A 14,414-nucleotide genomic window follows, 5' to 3' on the forward strand; every position below is an offset into this window, starting at 1 on the left:
AAGTACTCATCACAGGTAGTCTAGGCTTAATGTGCTTTCTTGAACAATGGAAATTTCCTTGCTATTTGTTCAAGGATGAATATAATTGTGAGCACAGCTAAAGAAAGTTATTTTATATTTCATATCCAAGGCAATACAGGGCACCGATGGCCCAGGCACTTCCATTGGGGAATTAGCTGCCAGATACACAGCCTCAACTGTTGCTACTTCCTCAGCAACTGAATCACAACATCTTACTTTAACAAATACCATCCGCTAGACAGAACATAGCCAGTGCATCAGAAAGGTTTTCACCAGATGAGGTACAGAGCGTTATTCAGCTTGAAGAGCTGGAAAGGAAGGAAGGCAATAGGGTGGTGGGAGGGAAGGGGAGGGGGAAGAAACAATTATCCTCACCTGAGAAGCCTAGAGATCCAATCTTCAAAAGATTGAGGAGCATTAATCTCAGGTCGAGATAGTTGGGACAGTTTTCCAGCATTCGGTTAAACCGATGGGCAAACGGGAGGGGAACCCATACCCACATCTACAAAACCTTACAACAGAATTCCCATGAGCTGCAGAACAACATATAAACTGAGGCCCTGGGAGAGTTCAGCAGCACCAAGATCAGCTTTGTAGAACTTTTGAGGCTTCCAGAGTGTCAAGGAAGAGAATATTATTTAAATGGAGAGAGACTGCAAATGCTGTGGTATAGAGGGATCTGGGAATCCTTGTCCATGAGTCACAATAAGTCAGCATGCAGGTACAGCAATTAAATTAGGAAGGTAAATGGAATGTTACCCTTTATTGCAAGGGTAATGGAGTATAAAAGTAGGGAAGTCATGTTACAATTTTACAGGTCATTGGTGGGACCTCATGTAGAGTACTGTTTACAGTTCTGGTCTCCTTACTTAAGGAGGGCTATACTTGCATTGGAAGCAGTTCAGACAGGATTCACTAGGCTGATTCCTGTGTGAGGGAGTAAGACCTCACCTTGTATATCTTTTTTATAAAATATACATAGAAATATGCTCATTGCTATTTCTAAAAATTTTAAACTGGACAAAGACCTAGGGTAGGATTTTCCCCTCATCGGGCAGGCATGGTCGGCGGGCCCAGGAGCAACCATGAAACCGACCACTGCCCGCGATCAGGCTCTGACTGTGATTTCATGCTGGCAGGCCAATTCAGGCCCACCCAGCGTGAAACACGGCTCCGCACTGGCTAGGAAGGGCTGAGTGGGGGCGGGGCCTGTCAGCCACTGGGTCCAATGGCGGCCCGTCAGCCAGTTTAAAAACGGCCCAGGCAGCCCCAGAAAGGCTGCCGGGGAAGAACGCCTGTCTGCCATTGTAGCGATGGAGTTGAGTACAGCTGCAAATGCCAGGATGGGGGGCAGGTCGGCTCCCTGCTTTTCTGATGAGTACCTCGTTGTCTTCCTGGAGGAGGTGGCTGCCAGGAGGGACACCCTTGTCCCCAGAGATGGGAGGAGGAGACCACTGCACCTCACCAATAGGGCATGGAATGAGGTGGCAGCCCTGGTGAGCAGGCATGATGTGGTGCAGTGCCAGAAGGACTTCAATGACCTGCTGCACTCAGGAAGGGTGAGTACCATGCTGGTATGGATCAGTGTGCAGAGGTGTTAGGGTCTGGCCATTCTCCCCATGGAGCTCAGTGGTGTTAGATTCTGAGTGCCAACTGGCAATGATGCCAGAGCTGGCCAAGGGGCTGAGCCCTGGCTGCTTGGACTGAGTGTCTTGCGGCTCGAGGGCCATGACTCGGGTGTGCCCTGCAAGGTGTTCCTCAGCTGGGGTTGGCCAAGCGGCAATGATGCTGCAGGTAGAGAGTGGACTAATCAATGCACCTCTGTCCTTTCAGGAGAAGACAAGCCATAACCAAGCAGAGAGGACATGTACAGGCTGTGTGATGAGAGGAGAAACTAGTTCTGCTCCTGTCTGCAACACCTAGGATGGTGGAGTTGTCTTATGAGGAATGGTTGAGCAGGTTGAGCCTAATCTCATTGGTGTTTAGAAGAACGGGAGGTAATCTTGTTGAAACATATGAGATTCTGAGGGGTGGTGTGGTTTCAGGATGGAGGCTGAGAAGATGTTTCCCTTCACAGGGAAATCTAAAACTAGGAGACACAGTTTCAAAATAAGGGGTCTCCTATTTAAGACAGATTTGCACTAAGTGCGATAGTGGGCAGGAAAAAGTATGCTTTAGCGTGTGTTTTTTCATGCTGTATCATTGCAACCCCACCTCATTAATCATGCATTCTCAGGAAACACGCAGTTTCAATAGCGGGCGGGCTCTCATTTGCCCGCCACGCCATCATCTCGCCGCTTCATCATGTCGGGTGTCACATTTAAAATGCAGCTGCACGCACACCTCTCAGCGCTTCCAGCCCAGGACTGCTGCAAATAAGACATGGCCCTAAAAGACAAGGAGAGTGCAGCCCCCCGGCTAAGTGATGCATCCGTCAAGTGCCTTTTGAACGCGGTGGAGGCCTGCCATGATGTCCTCTACCCCCACTCTGGCCACAGGAGGGTCAGCAACATTACAACTCTGGCTTAGTAGACGATGGCAGCGGTGATCAGTGCCAATGCTGCACAGAAGAGGTTGGCCATCCAATGCAGATAGAGGATAAATGACCTCATCACGCCGCCAGAGTGAGGCAAACATCTCATCACTCTAAACTCACACAATCACAAGCCCATTACACATTCACTGGCATCACCACTCATTCTCACACACACCCTCACATCTCCATCTGGCCTCATCTCCTCTGGAGACTGCCTCCTCAGCCCTCACCATCTTGAGGCCACTTGCACAGATCAACATGTGCCCCCACAAACACCCTGGGAAAACCCCTTCCCCAGCACAGCCCTCGCCCTGCAGCCTCTCCCCTTGTCTGAGGCCACTTCTCCCCCTTCGCCAAACAAGCCCCAGCCCTGCAGCCATTGAAAAGCGACTCCCTCCCTACATCTGGTCTGGTAGGTAGAGACCTGCCCGTGAGCCCCCCTAAAAGTGATGCAGTGCTGCCTGTGAAGCCTGACACTGATGACTGCGACTACTGCCCGAAGCACGGTAGGCAAATGAACCTTAAAGTCCTGAGTGAAGTGCTGTTTGCCAAGCGCATATTGCTTGTGTACAGTTCTGAAACATGTCGGCATACAACCACGCCGATGCGCTCAGATGATGCAGCGTGGGGTGGGGCGGGGGGGGTTGATTCCGGCAAACTGGGCTTATAATGATATGCAGATGTATTACAATGAGGTTCCCGACAAACAACAGCAGGAAACACTGTCCATTCATGCCACCAAACATGCCCGATGCCAACAGGCATGGAAAATTCCTCCCAGAGATGAGAAGGAATTTCTTCTCTCAGAGGGCCATTTCCTTTGGAATTCTCTTCCACAGAGAGCAGTGGAGGCTGGGTCATTGAATATATTCAAGGCTGAATTCAACAGATTTTTGATTGACAAGAATGGGGCAGATGGGAAAGTGGAGTTGAGGCCACAATCACATCAATCATGATCTTATTGAATGGCAGAGTTGGCTCCAGTAGCCAAATGGCCTTCTCCTGCTTCTATATCCTATGTGCTGATGGAACAGCATTGCCTTAGATACTTTGAAGATGACGAGCTAGCAAGACCTGGTTGGGACTACTGGATATTCAATGACATCGAGCAGTAGCTTTTCTGAGCCTGTGTGTAGTGCCACTGAGTTGCTAGGACTGGCTACGGTGTCATTGTCTCTCTGAAGAGTGTCATTGAATGTACTGTCTTCAAGCCCCCGTCAATACTTACACATTAAGACTTTCATACATGGGCCTCTGGAACAGCAGTTTTACTGAGATAAGACCTCTATCATTCCAGGGGTCTATCTTACACTCTCCCCTAAACAACCTCATCTGATTCAGAGGGCACTTCTTCACAACAATGTGAATATATAAGTTAAATGATACAACGAGTAGATATTGTGTTAAAATAGTTGTAGATATCATTATTGGAACTTTGGCATTATTTGAAGAATAACTTGATCTGTAAACACATTTCCTGAGTTCAAAACAAAAAGCAAAAAAGCAGATGCTGGAAATCTGAAACATAAACAGAAAATGTTGGAGACACTCAACAGATCAGGCAGCATCTGTGTAGAAAACAGAGCAGTCAACTGGTCTGCTGTCTCCATGGAATTCTTAGTTTATTTCTGCATATCATTTCACTTTTCAGGGGTTTGGATGATGCTGGGGAAATGTAGACTTCTGTCTTATGAATGAATTTGGTTGAAGTGTTTGGTAATGAGGAACTTTGTCAGGATGTGGGGTGGTGGGGAGAAAAGCCAAACATGAAATGACTTACTTTAATGAATGAACTTTTATTTATTGAAAGTATTGGGCTTTCAGTTACATTTGGCTTCCACAGCATTGTCCCATGCTATGGGAAGGGAGTCCTTTCTTATCCTTTTTATCATTATGGCCTTTGGTTTCTGAAAGCAATAAGCCCTTCTCTATTTCAGTATAATGTAGAGTACAAAGATTTGTGAGATGCTTGTTGGGCTGTATTACAGGCTGAACCAGATTTACCTAGTCATCTAAAATAAGACCTAAGAGTTAAAATAACACATGTTCTATGCCCTTTCTAGGCTTCATTTTTTTTTCTTTCATTCCTTTATGGGGCTTCAGTGGATATCCACTGGGAATAGAACTGAACACCAGTCAACCCTACCTATACTGCTGTTAAACATGAAGACTGGCATGTTAGATTATCACATGATGAAAATATCACAGCTGCTGCATCTTGCATCGACATGCAAGATCGTGTAATTGGCATTACAATCTATCTCTAATTGACTGAAAGTCATTCTTATTCATAAAATCAAAGGGTTGGCATGTGGGGGTTCAAGTACTGTTCTTTAATTGCTCTTTGTACCAGTGGTAATCCTGCTAACTCAGTGGAACTGGATGGATCTCTCTCTCTCTCTCTCTCCATTTGTCTGCTTCCATGGGAAGGAGAGGAATTGCACAGCCGTCCTAAATAGAGTATCAGTGATCTTGTGTATGAATAGTGAGCAACAGCCTGGCTGATGTGACAAAGGTCACCTGATGCTGCCTGGAAGGATTCAGAGATGAAGGAATTGAAGCAATGATCACCTTGATTGATTCAGACAATGCTGATCTTCTGGTGTAACTGGGCTGCAGGTTTTCAGTCAACAGTTGACATATTTCCCTAGTAACCTATGCAGGAAACACAACTTTCTGAGGCACTGACTTTCAAAGACACGAGACCTCTTTAATCTGTGAACCCAGTAAGTGGGTAGAAGTGCAGGAAACAGGTGCTTTCTGTGATTTTTAATATTCTTTCACGTAATGTGGGCATCATTGGCTAGCACAGCATTTTTTGCCTTGAGAAGATGCCTCAATCTACGAACCACCAATTCAGCCTCAAATATATCCATCTCCTCTTTATAGCATAAAAATGGAGATTTCCATTGGTACTTTGGGTCCCCAGTGCAAACAATTTGAGTAAAGCTGAGAGAAATTAGCAATAAAAGTCAGGATTCAACCTTTACAATGCTAAAGAGATTGAAGTTCAAGCAAAGTAACACCAATCTTCAGTAGTAACAGTCAAAGTGTTCTCTTCAATGGGCTAGCCACCACACTGTTTCTATTAAAATAAGTGGTGGTAACAATCTGGGAATACTTGGGATGGAAGTTGAGAGAAATGAATAGGAGAGGTTAGCTATTCTCCCTTCACCCCACTTACATGAGTCATCCCTACATGGTTTCAAATAATTCAAGTGCAATATTTTGCACTAGATTTGGGATTGGAGCTATGTTTACCACCTTAAATCTGCACCAAAGCAGATCCTAATTCAAAGGAAAATTCTGGTCCTTGTGGCATGCAAATGTTATGCATGTTTGTGATGTAAGAAAGTTATGGGTAGCCTTACTAAGGCTGATTGGGTCAGGCTGGCAAACATCTCTCTCAACTGCCCCCAAGTCCATTGGATGTCTGAAACTATATTGATTTTGTGCCACTTTCATTCATGAAATCTGAACTAATGTTCTGCAGGGAAGGAACCCTGGTGTGATGAAGAGTGTAACTTTAATTTTGCCCATACTATCCCCCAGCTGATGCAAGTGTTTGCCACTGTTCCATTATTTTACCATCAAACATTCCGGGCTATGATCCTTGTTTCTCCTTCGCAAAATTGCCTTGGGCTGAATTTCCACAAGGGTTCTTTCCACGCATCCGCCCTAGCTTTAGCAGAAGAGTTGCAGAAGTCCATCAATGAACTATGGGTGTTACCAAAATTGATCATCTTCAAGCTAATGACACTAGCCTTTACAGAATAGTTGACTCCCCATCTGAAAAACAAGAAATAGTCAAAGCATGGCAGCAAATGGACAGAGAATTGGACAGTGGACTGACAAATGGGGGTGGGGCAATTTTGATGCTGAGTGCTAATCAGGTGAATGGGGCACAATGGGACTGCTGCATGGGGAAGTAGGCCTAAAATTCGACTGATGTTGGTTCTGGGTCCTGATTATAACGTGATCAGCAAGATGCCAGTGTGCATCCAAGTATAAGGCTCCCTGATCTGAAAATGGGCAATTGGTCAAATATGCATGGCTATGAATGAAATGAAACAGCACTTTAACCTAGCAATTAACATGTTTGCAGAGCCTGCAGAAGCAAATACAATAAATCTGAATGCCTTTAGCATGTAACACCACAAGCAATTGCCCCAAAAATGCCTCCCAGTAACTTCCACTGGAAATGACAGCCTTGATTTGCACTGGTAGTTTGGTGGGTGGGAGCAGGAACTGCCAGTATTCAGGCTGAGGTATCAGTGGTGTCTCATCTGAAGCTGATTTGCAGATATGTATAGTGCCTGTGCAGGAGCGCTGGCTGCCAGAAACACGTCTAACTCGCCAGGAAGTTGGTGCAATTTTCTTCTGCTACTGCTCCATTTTCAAGCGCAAATCGGTTTGCAGCAGCGCAAATATTGACTACGTGGTTTTTTATCTGTAATGCTGAGAAGACAAAGTACCCAATTTTGAATCAAGGCCAGTTTTTGGTGAGTACATAGAGCACCCTCTGCTCCAGAAATAGAAAAGACTGATGGCCTTTCCCCAAAATTCAATGATGACTAAACATAACACGCACTGCAGAAACTTAATCCCCAGGCAGAAAGGAAGGAATGACAAATTTACATTTCTATAGCACCTTTCATGTTATCAGGATGTCCCAAACTACTTTACAACCAGTAAAATATTTGTGAACTGAAGGCTGATTTTTTGAGCCGTGCTGAAGTTGGGAACGGTGATGAATGTGGTCTGACATAACAGTCCTGACTCTTGTTTCCCACCCCCAGTGCGAAAATTCAGCCAGAAGTCACTGCTGTAGTGGAGGTACAGGACCAGATAATCTGTTGGGGGTAATTTTAAGATGATAGTGTGAAATGCATGATATTGGCTCAGACACCCATTAAAACACTGGACGATTTTCAATTCCATTAACTTAAGACGTTTCACAGGAACCTGGAACAATATTACACTCTTGCTTTACACTCTTGTCCATAATCAAAAGGACCACCTTTTAGTGCTGTTGGTTGAGGGATGAGTACTGGTCTGGGTACCAAGCGAAGACTTTGCTCTTCTTTGAATGATGCCATTGGATCTTTACATGCACCGCAGATAGGGCTTCAGTTTAACATCTCAATCAAATGACAACACCTCTGATAGTGCAGAACTCTACCAGTACTATGAATAAGTGCCAGTCTAGATTATGTGCTCACAAAAATGTATTTATGCCAATGATATTGCCTTAACAACTCAGGCATAATCTTTCCAGGTTATGGAAGCCATGCCAAACTCTGACCTGCCAAAAATGGCTGAATATTTCTACTAGTAAAGACATCGAGGGATATAGGGATCATGCAGGAATATGGTGTTGAGGTAAAAGGTCAGTCATGATCTAATTGAATGGCACTGCAGGCTCAAGAAGCCGAATTACCTACTCCTGCTCCTATTTCCTATGTTCCTAAGTGGAGGCTGCAGCCAAAGCCAACCAAGTCCATTGTCTATTCATTCCACCATGAAAATCGCATGGCACACAACACGTTAAATGTTACCTTCCATGGAGAAAAAGTGCGGCATGACTCAACTCCCACCTATCTTGGAGTGACCTTTGACCACTGTCTAACTTGCCATCACCACCTCTGAAGGACAACCAAAAAGTCCAAGACACAAGTGGGCATCATTCACAAGCTAAACGGCACATGTTGAGGTACAGAGAGCTCCATCCTTCATACTACTGCCACAGCTCTGGCCTTCTCGACCGCTGAATGCCATGCACCCATATGGGCCTCAAGTTGTCACACCAAGCTCAGTGACACACAACTTCACTAAGTAATGAGGATAATCTCTGGAACTCTGAAATCAACTCCAGTTCAGTGGTTACCAGTCCTCTCAAAAATCATCCCTCCCTCCATCCTACACATCCTGCAGCAACACACAAAGAAATAACTTGTATCAGCAGAAACTTGGACCTCCCCATCCATAGAGACCTTCAAAATTCCCAATTCGCCACATGGCTCTACGATACCCACTCTGGACACAAATTGAACATCTCCAACTCCACAACACCAATGAAACCTGGAGGAAAGCTCAGGCAGAAAACACCCTCCCAGATTAGCACATTGGCCAGGGGTTTTGCCACAATGAAGGGTTGTTGCAAAAATCCTGGAAATGGCCAAAAATTCTAAGCTGAACCCTCAAATCTGGCATTGCCCATCTTCGTAGAGGCGGGACTGGAGACGGGCTGGTGTTTGTGCATGGATGATTTGTGAAGGTGGCTAGCCACTTAAATCACCAGCTCCCTCCACCGAAGTGAGATTTTGGAAGACCAGGAGTGTGGAATCTGAAGTGGCCAGATTAAAACAGGTAACAGGAGGTCTGAACTTGGTGGATTCTTATGGGTACCCCTTTGGAAAGGGTCTTGAGACACCTTTGGGAGAGGTAAGGCACCCTTTGGGAGAGGTAAGGCACCCTTTGGGAGAGGTAAGGCACCCTTTGGGAGAGGTAAGGCACCCTTGTGGATTGTTAAAAGTGAACATGATTATTCACTTTTTATGCACAAACTCATTTAAACTTTCAAACTGTAAAAGAGCTGTCCAGCTGTCAAGGAACTGTCCGTCTGTCAAGAAAATGTTAAGGAGCTGTCCAGCTGTCAAGGACCTGTCCAGGAACTGTGCAGCTGTCATGGAAGTGTCCCGGTGTCAAGGAAATGTTAAGGAGCTGCTTAGCTATTAAATCTTACCAGGAAGTGTCTAAGCTGTCAAAGCTGTCCAGGAAGTGTCAAAGATTTCAAGAAACTGTCCAAGGATACTAGGTGAGTTGGCATGGAGGGACTAAGGGAAAAGGGTAGGTTTGGAGAATTGATAGACATGTGTTGGCACTACATTGGCATTGGGATGTGAGGGGCCATGGGGGTGGGTAGAGGGGCACTAAGTTGGCATAGGGTGTAAGGGGCTATGGGGGCTGGGTAGAGGGTAACTATATTGGCTTAGGGATGTGGAAGCCTTGGGGAGTGGTGGGGCCATGGGTTGGCATAGATTGGTATGGATGGAGCATAGAGAGTGTGTTGGGGATTGAGGTGGGTGCGGAGGGTGCTGTTGGGATGTTTTTGTTTTATTATTTTTTATTTATTTCAACACAGTGCTGGGGCATTGAGGCAGGCCTTGTGCCCAGCCTGCCTCCGTACATGGCAGCCTGCAGGTTGGTTCCTTTGTCACTGCTGTTCCAGCCTGCCCCCACCACCCTGCACCCACCCCGACTGAAAATCCGACCTGCAGGTCATCATTTTTAAAGGTTGGGTTTGCCAAGCCGGGAATTCTCCCAACTCGGCGAACCTGACCCAGGGATGGAAATCTGATTTAAAAAGTGATCAAATCTCTTCCCCAACATCTCAACAACCAGGTTTCAATCTCTCCCAAAGCATGTGGCCAGCCCTCAATAGAACATGAACTGAACATGGCTAATGTGGCCAACTGTTGTACAAGTGGCACCTTAAAACCTCGCCTGGCTGCGACCACGGAAACCCTGACCAAACCGTGAAGCAAGTAACATCTTGGCCAAGACTCAAGTTTGAGGGCGACATCCTGGAGTTGCACTTGCCCTCCGGCAGGGCATTGGTCTGATTGGGGAACTTGATATTAAAACCTGTGGTGACAGCTTCTGCTCCTAAAAACCACACGAAAGAAGATATGCTCAGGTCTCAGGGTTGGGGCTTGAACACATGACCTTCTAACTCAGAGGTCAGTGTGAGTATGGATGAAGACCGGCACCAAGCAATGGGAGAAGGATCTAATTCCCAAAAAATTTACAACTCTCCTGACATTTGGAAAAATAATGACGGAATTTTTAATTTAAGTTTATTTCCAACACAGAAATTGGTAATTTATAGCACCTTTTGGAAATTACCTTCCTTACATATATAGAATATGAACACCACATGAAATTGAAATTCTGAAAAACAATGTTTAACTATCCTGAGCCACTATCCACAAGATTCACAAGTACAAACTGTAAATAGACTGCAGCGGTAGAGTCTGGAGGTCCCAGTATGATGCCAAATTCCAGAATACAATTTGACAAACGTGTCAGTTACCCATTGCTTACATGAGGTATTCCCCAAGTCATCAGGTTTTAAATGCTCCATCATCACACTGTTCCATCCATGGATGAACCCCTGTAACCTCTTGGCCCCCTACAGTTTTAGCACAGAGAACAGGAGTGTCAAATCAAAGGTTAGGAATTGCTTTCTACTAATGTTATAAGCCTACCAGAAAATGAGAAAAAGGAAATGTGTGTGAAAGAAAGGAGAATTGGGTGAATTACGGATCAGTAAAAAAAAAACATCAAAGTGGCTAATTCCAAACCCACATGGGATATCCAGATTCTATGGATAATGACATGTAATGTGGTCTTCTGTTTCAATTACCTAGATTGGTCAAAAGTTACAACCCACAAACCATCTATTTGTGTACAATCATTAGCCTGTATGTGGCTGAGTTTAACAACTTTCGAGTGATTCTCTCACTGAGTCCAAACCATCTTTCACAGACATTGCTAAATCACAGAAGTGTTTTCTTTTACTTTCTCTTCCTTTTCACTCCCTTCTTCCATATCCCAGACAGCCTGATTTTCTGCTTGTGCCTTGCCAGTCAATGATCTCTGCCCATTAATGGGTGGAAAACTGTGGGCTAGTGAGCACAGCATTGTAAACCCTGCCAAAGTCTCTGACACATAAGCTTGACATCACCTAATCACTACTTCCTGATTTACCTCACCCTCTACTATTTCAAACTTAGTGACATTCTCCATGGGCCTGATCCTTCACTTCAGTTTTATAATATTGAAAAAGAAGTACCAGAATAGGTCTTCAATCAACCTGTTATTATTAGGCTACACACACTTCTGTAAATAACTATTCTGCACTAATATCAGTGCAGTGGAATAATACTTTTCATTATAAATAAAAGCACGACGCTCTAAACATCATTCAGATTTTCTATATTTTACAGTCAGTTCCAGAGGTAGCATCATAAATAGTAAACGTTTTTTCAGTGGTGATTTAGGGTTGGTAAATGGAACAAAGCAGACTATTTCAGGCTTCTAGTACCAACATTTACATAAGGCTTCTTATACTTTATCTTAGCAATAGCCTAGAATACTACCGGTAATATTATATTCAGGTGTCAATCCACAAATCGCAGGATTGAATTTATCATCCCATTCTCACTCCCAATTTGTTGGGGCTGTCGCATGGACAGATCGGGTGCTCACTCATTTCAAGCAGGAGCTCTACGCATTGGTACTTTTATCGAACAGCCTACCCATCGGTCCTTAAAGGGACCACTGTAGGCCACTCTGGATATAAACAAATCTTCAGGTGTGGCAAGGAAGAGTATGAATGTAACTATCTTGTGGCTTGCTGCTAGCCCATCTGCTATCCGCTCACAGAATCGCAGAATCACAGAATTGTTACAGCGCATAAGGAGGCCATATAGCCCATCATGCCTGCACCGGCTCTCCTAGTGCCACCTTTCACCTGCCTTCTCCCTGTAACCCTGCACATTGTTTCTTCTCAAATAACCTCTAAAATAATCTCTAATTCCCTCTTGAATGCCTCAATTGAACCTGCCTCCACTACATTCTCAGACAGTGCATTCAAAACCCGAATCGCTCTCTATGTGAAAACGTTTTTTCTCATATCGCTTTTTCTCCTTTTACCAATTACCTTAAATCTATGCCCTCTGGTTCTCGATCCTTCTGCCAATGAGAACAGTTTCTCCCTAACTACCCTGTCCAGACCCCTCCCCTGCAATCACCTTCCCCACCTCACCCACCTTTAATGTTGAACTTCTGGCTTGGCTCATCAAAGGAGTCACTGAACCGCTTTCCCCCAACCAGTGAGCTGTGTTTGAACACACGTTCAATGTTTGAGGCTCACAAGCATTATGCAGGAGAGGATTGACGATCAAAGGCCTTTGGGCTTCCTACACACTGCCTGCCTCTCCAGTGTTCACCTAAGGTAAAATGGGCCCTAGAATTTATTTGGCATTAAGTGTTGGCACAGGTGTGAATTATAATCTATATTCGGTACTGTTAACCAAGTTTGCAATAAATGTTTTACTTTTTACCATAGTTGAATAAGATTATTTTTAAAACCACCATCACTTATCAAGACTAACCCTCTGAATTTTGCCAAATCATTTCATACAAATCTAATAAATCTGTTCGTGAAGCTTCTCTTCAGAACTTTGATTCCTAGCAGACCACAATACTTCAGCCTCAAAGGCTGCATTAAGGTGACTTTTTCAACACTTTCATAAATCTTTAAAACTGTGCACTTTTTAAATGTGGGTAGGAATGAAAACAATCAATGTTGTAACAGTGACTTGAACAAAGTTCAGAACTGCTAACTGTGGCCTTATAAACATTTTACAGCCTGGGTCTCAATGCCTGACATATGACATTAGGAATGTCAATGTTTAATCAGGATCTTGACAGGTAAAATGCAGTGAGAAGAGGACAGTTTGTTCTCATAAGTTGTGCAATTTCTGGGCCACATGTTTGTTTTGGAACCAAATGAATAACATTGTATGCGGAGAGGAAATTAAAAATGCAGGGTAGTAATTTACAGTGGAGCGGGAAGCAGATTTACAGACCCTTTCTGCTTAAATTCCAGCTCCAAATGTACCACAGCTGAAACACAGCTAGCTTCAGTACTGGCAATAACAGCAGAGTTAAAATTACCACCTCTTAACTGCTGCCAAGCACAGCCTGTTATGCTGTTCAAAGGCAAAAAGCTTATGATAATTATGGAGTGCTTGCTAGTGGTCTTCAGTTAACTAACTTGAGAGACAACATTTAATTTCCATGGGGGAGTTCAACACTACGGGAGGCCAAGTCTTCCATTTATAATTCCCTTCACATATGAGAGAAATCTTCTGTAACTCATTGGTCTGTATGGTGGGCTGCATTGAAACTACTTTCCAGGAGACATTAAAGAGGAGACATAATCAGCTTACAAATAAAACCAATTTAACCTTGGAGTAAAGGATTTCTTTGGTTAAAAACAAAATCAGGTGAAATCTCTAAGACTTTGGAGTGACATTATAATAATAAATACTTCTCGGGACTACTAAAATCACAACAACTATATTTTATTAAAAGTGAGGTATAATCCACAATGAGATACAGAGCTCAAGGAAGAAACAGGCATATTGGGGCTGTTAACCTTTTGTCATTGTGTAACTTTATGTTCTCAATTTTTCTTTATTAATAGATAACTTCATTTAAGTGCAGGCTCCCTCTCCAATCATCATACAATTGCAACAATGAACAGGCTAACTTCCTGGTGAGGACAAGTTATGCCATTTTGCCAGTGAGAATCTCAGGAAAGTCATAGGTACAAATTGTAACAGAGAATCTGCAATTTTTCATTGCTGATAATGTATATTATCAGCATATTCTCTGGACATGTGAAGCTTCATAGAGTCAGGATGTGTAGGAGGGAAGTAGTTGCTGATTCACCCACCCACATATTTACCATAATTTATAGAAAAAAATCTCAGGAATTATTTCCAAGCTTACATCATTTTCCCAAGTCCATGTAGATCTTTGCATCTAGGATGCCACTCGGTTGCCATTTCTAACAGCTAGCAACACCACAATGCACATTACATATGAACATTCATTCTGGTCCTTGATGTCAATTGAGAGAAATCTGAATCTGAAAATGTGAGACTAACTAATCCTTGAGGCAATGTGTAGGCCCTTTTGACAAGACTGCCCATGGTTGCTTCTTATACGAGTTTGCAATTTCACAAAAATATATTTTGGGGCTGAAAGACAAATGGGTGGA

Source organism: Cetorhinus maximus, chromosome 5, assembly GCF_964194155.1.
Source record: "Cetorhinus maximus chromosome 5, sCetMax3.hap1.1, whole genome shotgun sequence".
Taxonomy (NCBI): domain Eukaryota; kingdom Metazoa; phylum Chordata; class Chondrichthyes; order Lamniformes; family Cetorhinidae; genus Cetorhinus; species Cetorhinus maximus.